Consider the following 14,403-nt stretch of genomic DNA (forward strand, 5'->3'; position numbering starts at 1 on the left):
AAGGAGAAATTCAGAAAAGTAATCAGAAATTCAGAACAGATCAGAACAAGGGAGGGCCTGAGATGTATCTGGAAGATAAATAACCATTTCCATATTTTGCATCCGGTTTCATACTGCTAAACAGGTTAATAAGCATAAACGGATTTCTTAAGGGAGTCTATGCTATGCATCAAGGGATGTACAAAACGCAAATGGAAAAATGCTTCCAAAAAATGATGTAAGAAGGAAACTTTGCATCTTTATAGATTCAAGAGCTAGAAAGATTTGGCACCACAAAATGGTATAGAAAATTCAGTTTTAATTATTGGCATCTGCAGGTTTAAAGAGATGCAATACTGCCAAACAAACAGAGCTCAGCTGGATATTTGAATGATCAAGGAAACCACAAAAAGCTGAGACTGCTTAAATTATGCCATGTTTTGTACAATCTTGTTAGTTTGCATACAGACACTACAGGCCCATTTCAGGAGCCTTTGCAAGGTATAAGAATAATATTCCTATGAATATCAGAAAGTTTGTTTAATTAGGTTTGAAAGATTTGAGTATATAATGGAATGTAGATCACATTATACTAAACTAAAAGTTGAAGATTCTAATTTAATGTCCATGGATGCATACAAAGAGGGCAACACAGTAAGTGGAGATTGTTCTGGTTTTGCCTCTTCCCTAGTTGGCTATTTTCAGGATACAAGGTTATCACAGCAATAATCTCAGTATGAAATGTCTGAGAAAAGACTCAACATTTACATTTTTATAGATTTTAAATGTGAGTCAAGAAAAGCAAATTACAGCATTAAAGGATGATTGAAAAATCAAGATGCCATGGTATAATATCATATATTGCATAATCATCATTCCTTGCATTATACTGTTAAAAAAAGAAAGAAAAAAAGACAATTTCACAGGTTAGAAAGGCTGGTAAATCATTAACTCTTTATGAAAATATATTTTCAAGTAAAAACTGTGACAAGAAAACTTTTAAGCCAGGTTGCTTTCTGGATAACTGCTAGGGACTATTTACAAGGAAAAAAACCAACCAAACAAAAAAACCACAACCCAACAACAACAACAAAAAAACAAACCCCAAAAAACTAGAGAAACCAAAGCATCTTTGCAGAACATTTGCTTAAATGTAATAGCAGACCCAGCTTTTGCGAGCTGCAGACTGTTTCCCCCTCTGAACTCCTGAGGACTTGCAAATGCTGTGGAATGGAACAGTATTGAAAGGTGATTAACACTAAGTGGCTGGATACTGGATCCTGACTTCGATTCCCAGATTTTTCCTGTGAATGTGCTGGGCTTCTACTCAGCCTACCTGCCAGAAGCACGAGGCTTGGAATGCAATTGGCTCCAGTCTCACTTAGGCAGTAGAGAGTTAAACACTGCTGGAAATCAGGTCAGGTTGCAGCGGCCCTGCATTTCCCCTGACAGCATCCCTTTTCTTTCCATGGCTCACTTAGGTAACCTAGAGCTTCAGTGTTCTCAGGTTCAGTGCCTGAAGCCATAAGGGATAACTGTAAATTATTTGTCTTGAAGTGGACTGACTATCCCGTGTAGAGAGGGGAGCTCAATTTACAAATACCTAGGAGGGGGGAAAAGCCCTTTCACTATTATTTACTGTCGATTTTGTGAAAATGCCACCTCTTCTTAGAGCAGCATAGATTAGAGCATGAAACAATCAAATACTTCATGTAACAATTTCATATGCCATCTCTTGGCAAAGTTAGTGTTGAGCATGCATTTCCTAGAAGTGTTTCCTTAGAGGCTGACAGATATTATGGTGCTAATAACAGTGATGGACTTACATCACTCCAAGTATGATGGTATGACACAAGGGGCTCTCTGTGAAGAGACAATCAGCCACCTCAGGGAGGCTTATCCCTTCATCACTGTAGGGTTAAGCTTGAGTTTATACAGAAGCCACTCAGTATGTTATTCACATTAATGCCCATCACAGGTGCCTCTGTTTTGCTAACAATTATAAGGAACTCCCACAGATAATTAGCTATTTACAGTCATACATACATTTATGTTCAGAAGGGAGTGAGAGGGAAAAATATATGTCTAGCCTTGAAGTTGCATCACTGATAGCAGATTTTGATTTCATTTTGTGTCCATTAAATCAAATTTGTAGTGTCAGATTGTTAGACCTGGTGACTGATGTTTCCTTTAAGGGATAATAAAGCAGAGGGAATACTATCACAGCCCTTCTCCAATGTGATAAAGTTGTTTTTATACATAAAGACACCCACACACTTAAGCACTATGTGTTGTGGAGGAACTGATTTCTACTTTGTCTTCCTGTGCAGTTCAAAGTCACTTGCTGAGAAAGTCAGCAGTGAAATTCCTAACAGCTTACTGTGTAGGATAGGGGTGATGATAATGTATATCATCCCCTTGCATTATGATCACAGGCTCCTATGATATTCTCCTCAGGCACATGAAATGAATAGAGACAATGAAGAAAATAAGAAATAAATTATTTCTTTTTTTTTTTTTTTTTAATTTCAAGGACCACATTTACACTCACTTAGCACTTATCCCATTCCAGGAAGTTCAGAAGTGTGATCCCTCTTTAATATTAAACACATGTGAAACCATGATCACAGCACTCAGTTCTGATTTAAAATTCTTCCATTTCTGTAGGAAATAAGCTTTTCCTTTTTAATCCTATTATGCTGTATTCTCTTCTACTTCTCCTCCCTTGTGTCTCTGAGCAAGCCCTTCAGTTGCTTTTATATATTTTCAATCTTGCTATATTCAAAATAGACTTTTGACTTTAGGACCTACTTGCTTTTGAGTTTAAGATGAAGAAAGAAAAGGTTACAGCTCTGCTCAGAAAAGTTTTGCTATACAGTCATTGCTTTTAAGCTTGTCTATACCTTCAATAGTAGAAGCACAGGTAGCTTGAGTTGGAGGTCACCAGACAGGACTTCTGGTTTCCTAAAGAGAGTTGTTTTTTGACATAAAGTACATTGTGGCTTTTTTTTTTTTTTTTAAATCCAAAATGAGACTAGTGTATTAGCCATACATTTAATTTGAAAGACCTACATTTCAATTTTCTGAATTTCATAGCCCTTTCAGAAAAGCAGTATTGTACTTACTATATAATCACTGACCAGTAAGAAGAATAAGTGGCTAAAAACATTAAACATATTCCAGCTGAAGAAAATTAGAAGGGACAGAGCTGATCCAAAGAATTTGAGCAATGAATATTTGGTTACTTGAGTATTTCAGCATTTGTCTTCTATTCTTACTCAGGATGAAAAGCAAACTATAAATGCATGTGTAGAATAATTGAAGCAGCAATGGCTGAAATAAAAAAAATCAGGAAAAAATTAATTCAATGCTAATTTTGGTGTATAGCTTACTGCTGAACAACATGATGGTTTTTCTTGTCCCACTGTTTCCTGAATATGGAAAATGGAGGCATCTCTGGCTGGCTCTAATGCAATTTTCCAGAATGTATTATAATCTTGATACTGTCTCTATACAATTTGTATTTTGCACTATATTCTCATTATTCATTGTATCTTCTTAGGCAGGCACAAAGCTTTGAAGGTTCCTTGGAATTTAGTGTGAGGGTATATTTTGATATCATTAGGACAAGATCATGTTGCATTATCCAAATCTTTAGTTATATAAAAGAAAATACATTTATTGTGATTAAGCAATTTATTTACAGACTTTTTCATAAGAAAGAAATAACAAGTATATAAAAGATCACAGAAAAAAATACAAATATGGAAAATAAAATCTGTATTACATTTAATGCTCATACAAAACAATACCAGTTTTCTGGGCTGTACTTTCTTATCAGCTATTATCTTTTATCCCAAAGAATGAAGTTGATATAAACTTTAAGAAAACATCTACTGAATAGATGTAGCCATGACATTGAGATTGATTCCTCCCATCACTGCCATACAGCAGAATAAAATTTACCCAGCTTTATTCATTATTATTAAAAGCTTATTCTTATACCCTGAGGAAAAAAAATCTCTCTCCAAAAAAATCTTGATCTGTTGGATTTCCAAAGGGATAAAATTAAAATTAATACCTTCAGGTTAAATATTTATAAAGGTTGTTCTTTTCCCCACTAATATTGATTGTAAATAATGCTTACTATATTTAATCTGAGGCTCTTAAAAGCTAAATTTTCAGGACTTGAATTAGCAGAAGAAAACAGTCATTTTGTAAGAATTGCACATTGAAATAAAATTTCTAATTCAGTTTCAAGCAAATTCAATGTTCTTTAAAGGAGAAGGAGTATTTTTTTATTTTAAAACAAAATATTTTTAGAAACTTCGGCAAGATTGTAGGAGCTTTATTAGAGCTTTTATTGAATAAAACCCAAACAACAACTAGTGAATCAGGTATATTTGTTTTAGTGGGGCTGACACTCAGTTGCTATAAAAATCCCCAGAAGTTTTAAGAAAGTGCAAGCTGGTAGATCTAAAAAATATGACTTATATTTCCAGAACAAGATTATAAATCTGACATCATCAGCCTATCATATAACTATTTCAGAGTACAAAACAATGAACTAGTAGAACTCCAAATGCATTCTCTTAGGAAAAGTACACATATATTTTGTTTAAAAATAGATGTACTTTTTCTGGAAGGAAGAAAAAAAAAAGCTTGTTCATCAATTTTACATTTTACAACTTTTACTGCCAGAACCGAGCCTTCCTCTATAGATGAAAATGTGAAAGAGACATCTTGCATAGTCTCTGAACTCAATGGTCTGTTAAATAAGTGCTTTCAATCTCTTGACAGAGGGAGAGAATATAAACTTTGACAATGTACTTTGGTCTGTAACCCAGCAAGTTGCTTTCCTGCTTCAGAATCACAGGGGTGGTCACCCAGAAAGTTGGCTCTCTCCAAGTGTCAGCCTGGGGGCAAGCTGTTTTCCAGCTAGACATAGCTACTTGCTGAAAAAAAAGAGCTCTCTGCACTCACCCATCATCTCAACAAATCCTTTGCATGGAAATGCAAAGGAAGCCTCTTCATCCCTGGACATGTTTAGCATAATGGACTGCAGTCTGATGCGCAGAGAACATAGACATGAGGAGGGAAATACTGCAGTTCTCTGTGATAATTTCTAGTTTGTTTCTAATAAATTCTGAATACATGTGAGTAGCAGGAAAATGTTTGCTTCTCATCCAAAGGCATGTTTCAAAGGAGCAGTTCCCAATGGGAAAAAATCCAGTCTTTGTGTGTGTCAGCTTGACAGGAAGCACTTGCAGCCTAGCTTTGCAAATTCTGCTAAAAACTACTTGGTAGAATATTAATCTATTTCAAGATGTCAAATATTATACAAAGTTACCGAGAAAATTATTCTCATTCAAATATCTTTTTCCATAAAATCCTTTCAGCTAAACAGAAGCTCAAACTCAATGAACTTAAGCAGCTCCTTACTGGTAGGAACATTTTTGGACATGATGCTGAGAAATTGTATAGTTTTAAACATGTAGCTTTATGCTTTTGGTATCAGTCATGTAGATTATGCATGGCTCCTTCTTCCCTCTCTGCCTTAGTCCTGATCAGAGCAGATTTATCAACCAGAGCGGACCAACCAGGATGAATTTCACTACTGTTTGTTTTTCAGGAGTCTCCTGCAGCTTCCCCCCATCACACACTGGAGAAGTGAACGAATGAACCATAAATGCTGGCAAAATAAAATAAAAGTGGAAGAAACAGCTTAGGATCTTCCCAGCACTGCCAGCGTATTGAAGCTCTATGCTTTTTTCAGTTTCTGACAGAAGCACTGGTGGTTCCTCTGAAAACATTGCCTAGGATGTCAACACTTGAGTGAGAGGCAGGTTGCAGGGACAAGATGAGTCAGCCCTGCAAGCCATCTGCAGATGTTTTACTGTGGTATATATTACCTTCTTGGCACTGAGTGGCTGTTTGATTAGCTGGAAATGTATGTAGAAGAGAAAAATTCCTCTGAAGCTCTGCTCCAAAAGACCAAAATCATAAACTACTGAAAACCACACTTGGGCATTTGTAAGGAGAAAGGAGGGGAATGTAAGGAACGGCAATGGAGATACCAAGTCAGGTCTGAAAAAGTGTGGTATGGGGATACAAAAGAGCAGGAGGAGAACATGATAGGACTCCAGCTGTGACAGAACAGGAGAATAAATAAAAAAAAAAAATTTGTGAAGAATAATAGAGGTGTTTATATTTACAAAAATATTTCCCTTTTCTAAACATTATAGAGAGTGCTTGAACTTCTGTCATAAACTGCTGTGAAATCCATTAGCAAGGTATAGTTTGCATAGCATATAATGAAGTAAAGGAATCGTGAATCTTAAAGTGTAAGCAAGTGCAGGCAGATGAATGTTGTTGGTGCCTTTGTGTGAATCCAGGTTTATAGCAGAAGCTTTAAAGTAATAGGATACAATACCTATAGGATAACACTGAACGTAGGGCACCTTGGCTTCTAGGCTGGGTTAGGCTTATGTGCTGAGACTGAGAGCCCAATTACTTTTTATTTTCCAGGTAAAATATTGGTGTGAGTGAGAGCTGAGGGGCCTCATAGTGATCTATCAGAGTGCTGCATTTCTTTTCTCTCTGTTTTCTCTTCCATAGGGAAGCATACCCAAGGGATGGCACGCAAATACTTCAGCTCAAGTGGCCAAGACCTGTGCATTTAATTTGGAAAATATAAAAGGTCACAGGAAATGTCCATTTGTTTTGCAAAGAAAAAGAATTCCTAAGGGAGTATAATGAAAAAATAGATATCTTATGTACAGAGAAAATACAAAAGAGAAAGTTTTCTGACTAATTCTGGGATAAATTTTGTATCAATCAACACAGGAGTCAACATGTGTCCACATACTGGAATCTTTAGTTATAAGTTTGCTCATTAAAAAAACCCAAAAAACCCAAACAAATAAAAACCCTCCCAAGCCCTAGGCAACTGTATTAAACCAGCAGCACTGTTTGCTAAGTAAGAGGTAATATTGCAAAGCCAGCTGCTCAGAGTAAGAAAAAGCTGCAATGAAGATTACCAGTATGCAATTTGTACATCTGCATTGCAATTAATTACGTAATCATACAACATTTTTTTCACAACACTCCTGCCTTATTCAGTGCATAGCTGCACAGCATAAATGGAGCTCACTGAATGTGTAAGTTCAAAATTTCAAGTATGGGGTGCTCTCAATATTCAAGTGATTGATTCCAAATACTTAAAAATTGGTTTGGTTTGCATACAAATTGATCCTGAATTAGGCAATGGTCATGTCCATGATGAAAACACTTCAGTTAAATGACACATAGAGAATGCTTAATTGATACTTTATGGTTTCTCAGCAGATGTCTGCATTCAAACTAAATTACTGTAAAAGAATTTGCTAGAAAGGTATTGTATCTGAATAAATCATTTGCATTTTCCAAAATAATGTTATATGCAGTAGGAGGTGCTGGTTATATCAGCAAGCCATAAACATGACTTTATTTATCTCTCTTTTCATATTGAGCATTAATATGAATCCAGAATGGAAATGATTTCCTATATATTATATCAACTTCATGGTGATGCAACTCTCTTATTTCAGTCTTTTACCACCTAACTGTCTATTATAGTGGTAAAACCCGGTCTGTATACATATAAACTGTATTTAATGCCCTAGCATTTCTTTTTATAGAAAGAATAAAAAACATATGAATATTTTTTAGGGCTTAGAATTTGACTTCTGTGTTAAAAGTGGAGTATAAATGAAACAAATACTTTTGTATTGCCCTGGGGAAGAAAAAAAAAGGTGCAAACAAGAAGGGGAAAAAAAAAGCAGCAGAAGAGTCAAATTTCACATGTGAGCTCTAATAACATTGTGAGTTTCATTTTCCCTCTCTTCCACTCTCAAAATAAGTGAATATGCATTTACCGTATGTCCTTGCAATGCATTCTGTCTTTGTAACCCTATTCTCTCCTTGTACTAAAGCCCTCATGAGGCTATGAAGAACATTATGTAGACAAATAAATGCAGATTGGATATGAATATGTGAAATAAAATGCTACAAGTGGGCTTTATACTTTCTGCAATTTGATCCAAATGCTGTGACTAGGCTACTGCGGTTAAGATTAATGGGTAAATTATTTTCCCACAAGAAACCACTGCTTATCTCCACTTAATTACCAGATGTTAAAAAAGAACAAGTGGTTATTCTTCTGTGTACTCATCTGTACCCTTTAGCTAATTACAGAGAAATTTAAAGTGATTTCATGTAGCTTTTGCTGGGATGTTGCAGGATTGTTAAGGTTACCAATGATCTGTATTTATAAAGTAGCCTGGCAGGATGTCATACACTGATATTCATCATGTTAGCTACATGTGCCTCTTCAAACAGGTGCTTTATCAAACAACTGGAACCTGTCATATTTTAGAGTTTCCTGCTCCCCGCTTCTTTTATGTAAATGGCTGTGAGCAGAGGGGAGAACCCAAGTCCCAGATGGTGTAACAGACCATATTATATATAACAGACCCTCTTTGTACTATGAGGGGAAGGCCATAATTTTTAAGGCTTTACAAAGGTAAATTTTTTATGAGAAAGACCTGGAAAGGTTAAAATTCATGGAAAGGTTAAAATTAATTGAATTCAAATATTTTGTACTCTACTGTATTGGGACCATGCTGGGAAAAGGAGAATATTTTATGGCATTTTTGCACTGCTAGAGCAACACAAATGAGTCATGACAAGCTTAAGTGTCCTGTTCACTTTATGGAGATATAAAGGATTTGAAGACAAAAAAAGCTGAAAGACATAAGAGACCTGCAATACTGAAATTTTAAAGTGAGTTTAGTTTATTTACCTCATTGAGATAAGGAAAGAGGAGCTTCAAGGCACTCAGATAATTTCTTGGTATTTTGAGTAAATTTTCACTTTCAGTTTCAGACTGTCCTCTCTTCTATAGTCTCTACTACTTGAACAATGTATTTGAAGCTAATATTTTGTGTTTCACATATTTCCCCCTCCAAGAGAGATGGTAGCAATAGGTTAGTCTTTGAATTGAACTAGTAACCCAAGCACTCCTACTAATATGCAGTAGAAAACACTCTTATATTTTTATTCATACTTCCTGTTGTGAATCCAAACCAAAAATTAAGGAACCATAAAGGATTCTAAATAACTAGAGTTGCAATTTTTGTATAAACTAGTGTCAGATTTAGCAGGTAGAACGGTGATAAACACTCTGTATAAGACACTACATACAGCCTTCGTTTTAGTATGTATTTATGCAAATATTGCAGAAAGTCCTAAAATCCATGCAGATATTAGCAATTTTAATTTTAATTGTAGTTTCTTATTTTTGTGATTGCAAATATTTTGTTGAAATTAATATCATAAGTATGCTATTGTAGTTGTACCAGAACTACATAGAACTACGACCGTAGAAGGTCCTCATGTTTCATAGGTTTCTCTAGTAACCTTCCAACATCTATTCATAACTGTCAGTGATATTAAAATAATTTAGTTTAGCATTATGTTTTGTAGTTATAATCTTAGCTTATGTTTACAGTGACAAGTTACATTATTTAATATGATTGGGTAACAGCTGGTGCTGAGAACACATCTCTACTTTGACACTTTGTTTTGGACTTGCCCTGGTCTCATTCTATGGGAGATATTGCTGGTAGCAGTGAGCATGCTCCAGGGGCACATCTTCAGGTACAGTTTAATCCTGTTGCATTCTCCAATATCTTTCCATGATTTGAATCACAGGGGAGCGAGGTAGGATGATTAAGGGAAAACATTAAATGCAATCTATTTTAAACCAGAAATTACAGTCAATAACAATATTGTCACTGTCACTAATTTGCAACGTTATGAAAAAAAAATGCAAAAGAAAGTATGATTTATGTTAACTAACCAGAAATTAACCAAGTTTGAGTCTTTGGCCTGCAATTAAATTTAATCACGAATTACAAGATTCTTTCTGGCAATCTTTTTATTTTTGCATATGTTTGAGAAGGTTGGGAAAAAATTTATTGCAGATTTCCTAGTCATATCTTGTTGATTTGGAAATCGACAACTTTTCATTTTATTTTTGTCTTTTTAAAATAGGAACTCACACATAGAATCACAAGTATTGTGCATAAGTCTCTTAAAGAGTGTCTTGTTGCTTTATGCAAGAATAGGGGTTATGGTTCAAATTGCCCTAAATTCATTGTGGAAATGTATGTATAGGAATAGGGGCCTTCCAACCCCATAGTGAATCTACAAGGTAGTAAAAAGAATTAATTTCCTCTTGACTTGTGAATCACACATGAAGTTTCATGACAGTTTTCCCATAAATGAGGTGTTCCCAGTACTAGAAAATTTCAGTACAGTTTATTCTTTTTCAATAATCAGCTGGTACTATCTATTAAATTTGCTCCAAATTTGCCATCCAGTTTAGACAGTATATCTGATGTAAAATAACTTTTTTTCAAACAAACCATTCCAGAATCTGTTCACAGTCATGTCAGTTAAATTTTCATTTTGCTTCTTCAACTGGGTTTTTTTTTTTGGTTTATTTGCTTGGTTTTTTACTTTTTAAAAAAAATTATTATTCTTTATATTTGAGTAGAATATATTGCTAAGTCAGGACCCCTTCATAGTAGACACACAGAGTGAGAGATGGTCCCTGACTTTTACTGTTTATTAGTTAGACAGATAAATGATGGGAGGTGAGAACTTGCCTAAGATGATAGTGGAGGTCATTGATGGGGACAGTGCTGGAAATCTTTACTCATTACACTGAACTCTAATGTTACACCAGTGGACCTCCTAATAGTGTTTAAAATGAAATTTTAAATGAAGCTTTGTGAGCTATGGAAACAGAAATTAAACACACTACCTGAATGCTAATTCCCCTGTCAATCTTCTCATTCTTTTTTATTCTTTTTAATGAGAAAAAAAATAACCTTTAAGACATACAGCGACAGATATTTCTTTTGGTTCCCTCAGTTCCTTTATGTTCCTTTATGCCTGCTTCTGGCAAAACATGCAGAAACAAACTAGGTCATTCTTACAGCCTGTTGTATACATGCTCTTTGAAATGCCAGAGGGTTATAAAACAATGTCAAATGTCAAAACAAGTCAGAGAGTTATAAAACAATGACAGCATCTCCTGAAAAGGACTAAAATTTCTGGTTGTCAATAGGACTGTGATTTGTATATAATGAGAATTAACTCACTCTGGGTTTTATTGTTTTTTTCATTCCTCTTCTAATTTTTAATGAAATATTCTCTTTTTATTTCACATTTTTTTTCTTCCCTCTGACGGAATAGTACAATCATTATTAACTATGTAAATGGATAGATACATCTGTAAGAAAAGGTGTTCTTGTTATCTCACATACACACCTACTGAAGCTTTAAATGCTGACTTCATCTAACTGACTTTCTCAGGCTATGCATAAAAAATACAGATTTTCCTACTTTCTTAATTATTATTTTTATTACAAAAAGCTACAAATATGCTTATTTCTTTCATCTTCATGGCTACAGTGGAAGAAGTTAAAAAATTTAATACTTTCTATTCGTACTGGTTAATTAACTGATTGTATTCTGTAGAAAAGCACTTTATCATAAAATGTTGAATCATGCTTTGCTTGGAAAATGTCATCTGTTTTGCTTTAACCTCATTGTGGAGCAATTGTCACAATCATCTTCCATATGAATTTTGTCTTTATTCCACTTGGCTGACTAAGATCAAATGTCAATGCAAGGGCACCTAAATAAAGCAGAATAGATACTATGGTAGTTATTCCTATTGCTGTCAATAAAGTTCAACATCAGATGATACAGAGAGGAAAGTGATATGCATATTTCTTTCCAGGGACTGTAAGATGGTTTTAAAGCCAAGACACATATGCTAAACTCCTAAACATCTAACCTGTCATCAGCTAAACATCATCTACATAGATGCTTGTCCTAAAGAACTTTCCTAAAACACCAAAAATTTGAATAAAATAGAGCAATCTAATAACTCTATGACAGCTTTCTCAGTACTGTGAAGAATTTTTTCCTTAACCTAGAAAGTAATACTTCTGCTTAATAAAAGAAACATCTCTACAGCAAGGGTTATAACATGCTGCCCATTGTAGGAGACCAAGGAGTTTGTAAAATGGGATGTAACTGAAAATCCCAGAATTACTAAGAGGGTAAAGGGAAAATACTTTGCTTTTGAATGAAGAGAGAGCTCTGCACTGAGATTTCTCATATTTCTGTTTGCTTTCTACTCATCATGCACTTTTGAAATCTTGTAAAACACTGCACTGTATAAACATATTGCCAACAGGTTATTGAAAATAAGTTGTCTGGTTTGGAGAAAAATGAATTCTGAACTCACAGGTCACCTCATTCTCTGTGTCTAAATGAGACAGAGATCCAGTTATATAGTCTAACACAGAGAGTGATGTTTACCCTATAGCTAAACTTGTAAAATGAGTTCATAAAAACATGAGTGATGCTATTTTGTTGGAAGCAGAAGTGCTTCCAACTTCTCCTATCTTGCAATTCCTGAGTTCTGGATTTCCTGTTTAGATTTGGGAATAAATCTGTAGATTTCCAAATGAAGGGTGAATAACATTTTCTCTGTGGATGAATAAAGTCTGCTTTTTTTTTTTTTTTTTTTTTTTTCCCTCCAGTTCTTTTCTTGACAGTTATAAACTGAGGTAATTATAGTTCACTATTCAGACATAAAACATGGTTTCATTTCGAGTCTTAAATAGTATTTGGACTGCAAGATTCCCTTGTGTGTGGGCACTGAGTGACTCATTCAAAACTGAATAGATTTTAAAATAAAACCAGAAATTCATTTTCTGACAGTGTCTTAATAGAAAATCAGTCCGAAAAATAATTTGTGCCATAGAAAGGATTCTACCCATCCAAAAAAATGAATTCATTTCCTTATTGCTTTCAAATGTCAGTAAAGATTGGATGTAATTTCAAAAGTTAGTAAATGACTTTTTCAAAAACGTTTTTTTTCAAAAACTCACCCTTTTTTTCCTTAAACTGATTTTCCAAATTCACTATAATTTTGAAGGAATCTTTTTTTTTTTTTTCTTATAGGGCCTGTTGTTTTCCTTTGCTCTTCCCTGAGGTCCCAGTCCTTGTGTTCTTGTGACATCAGAACCAGTGCCCAGGTTAGCTATTTATTTTTAAGTTGCTTATGATGGGAGAGGTTACTAATCAGAAAAAATGGATTATCTCCCTAGCAACAGCAGTTCAACTTTCATGGAAATGGAGAGCGAGCTAGTGATAGAGAAACAGGCAAAATTGAATTATCTTTAAATTAATGGCATTTGAGCAAGTAGCAGTGGAGAAGAGAATGACTCCAGCATGAGGTCCAGAGCACAGGAAACATGCAACTCTTCTCAGAGGCTCAGACAAGGAGATTTTATCTTCCCCCTCCCAGGACAGCATCCTACAGCTACACACAGTCCTTCACTTTTTATTCAAAACACTCAACTTTATGCTCAGATTGCCTAACTGAAGAACTAAGGCACCAAAATAGTTAACCAACATAGTTGACCACAGTGACAAATTTCCCTAAAAGAAAGGAACTTTCCCTACTTTCTATAGTAGGGAAAAAGGACTTTTTTGCAGTTCTTTGTGGAGTACTGCAAAGGCCTTCTGCAAGAAATAAGGACTTTTGTAGCTTCTCTTCTGTCTTAAGTGCAAGGCACATTTCCTTAATTTAATCTTCTCTGGTGTTATACACGTGGCTGGATGTAGGTGTCTATACAAATCATCTTCAAAGAAAAATCCAGCACTGTTTATACTCTGGATCAGAGCAAAAAAAAGAAGTGTATCATCTCTCTTCATACAATACTGGGAAGCCTGAACGTTTTAAAATAAAAAACATGGTGAAAGAATCAGAATAGGTAGGACATAAAAGCTTCTCAGGCAGCTCGACCACCTAACAAGTTTTCTTGCCCTGAGTGACCTCAAAATAGAGTGCACTCTGAAGCATTTGGGAAAAGAGTAAGGAATTACATTGGCACTTATGTGGGAGAAGGCTGCATCCTACAAAGGGTTACACAGCCTACATTTTCCTTCTTTTTAAAGAGCAAATACAAAGAGCAATGGCTCTGGCTCCTAAGTCTTAATAGATAGCAGCTCATGGGTTTGTTGCCAAAGGGTTAAGTGCTGTTGTTTGGCCCTCAGTTTCAAAGACAAAAATGGCCATCTTTCAGCAGCAGATTTTTCTAAGCTAAAGAAAGAGCAGTCAGTTAAAGGGAGAACAGCAACAATGAATAAAATAAGGAAAGAACAGTATAACAGCTGCAATACAAATACAGCTGGGCATTTAGTTTGAGGTGTGTTTCTTTCTTTTTTCTTTTTTTCTTTTTTCTTTTTTTTTTTTTTTCAGTTTTAATGCCGAGAATTATTTCTATGGAAAAA

This window comes from Calypte anna, chromosome 2 (assembly GCF_003957555.1).
Source record: "Calypte anna isolate BGI_N300 chromosome 2, bCalAnn1_v1.p, whole genome shotgun sequence".
NCBI classification, from domain to species: domain Eukaryota; kingdom Metazoa; phylum Chordata; class Aves; order Apodiformes; family Trochilidae; genus Calypte; species Calypte anna.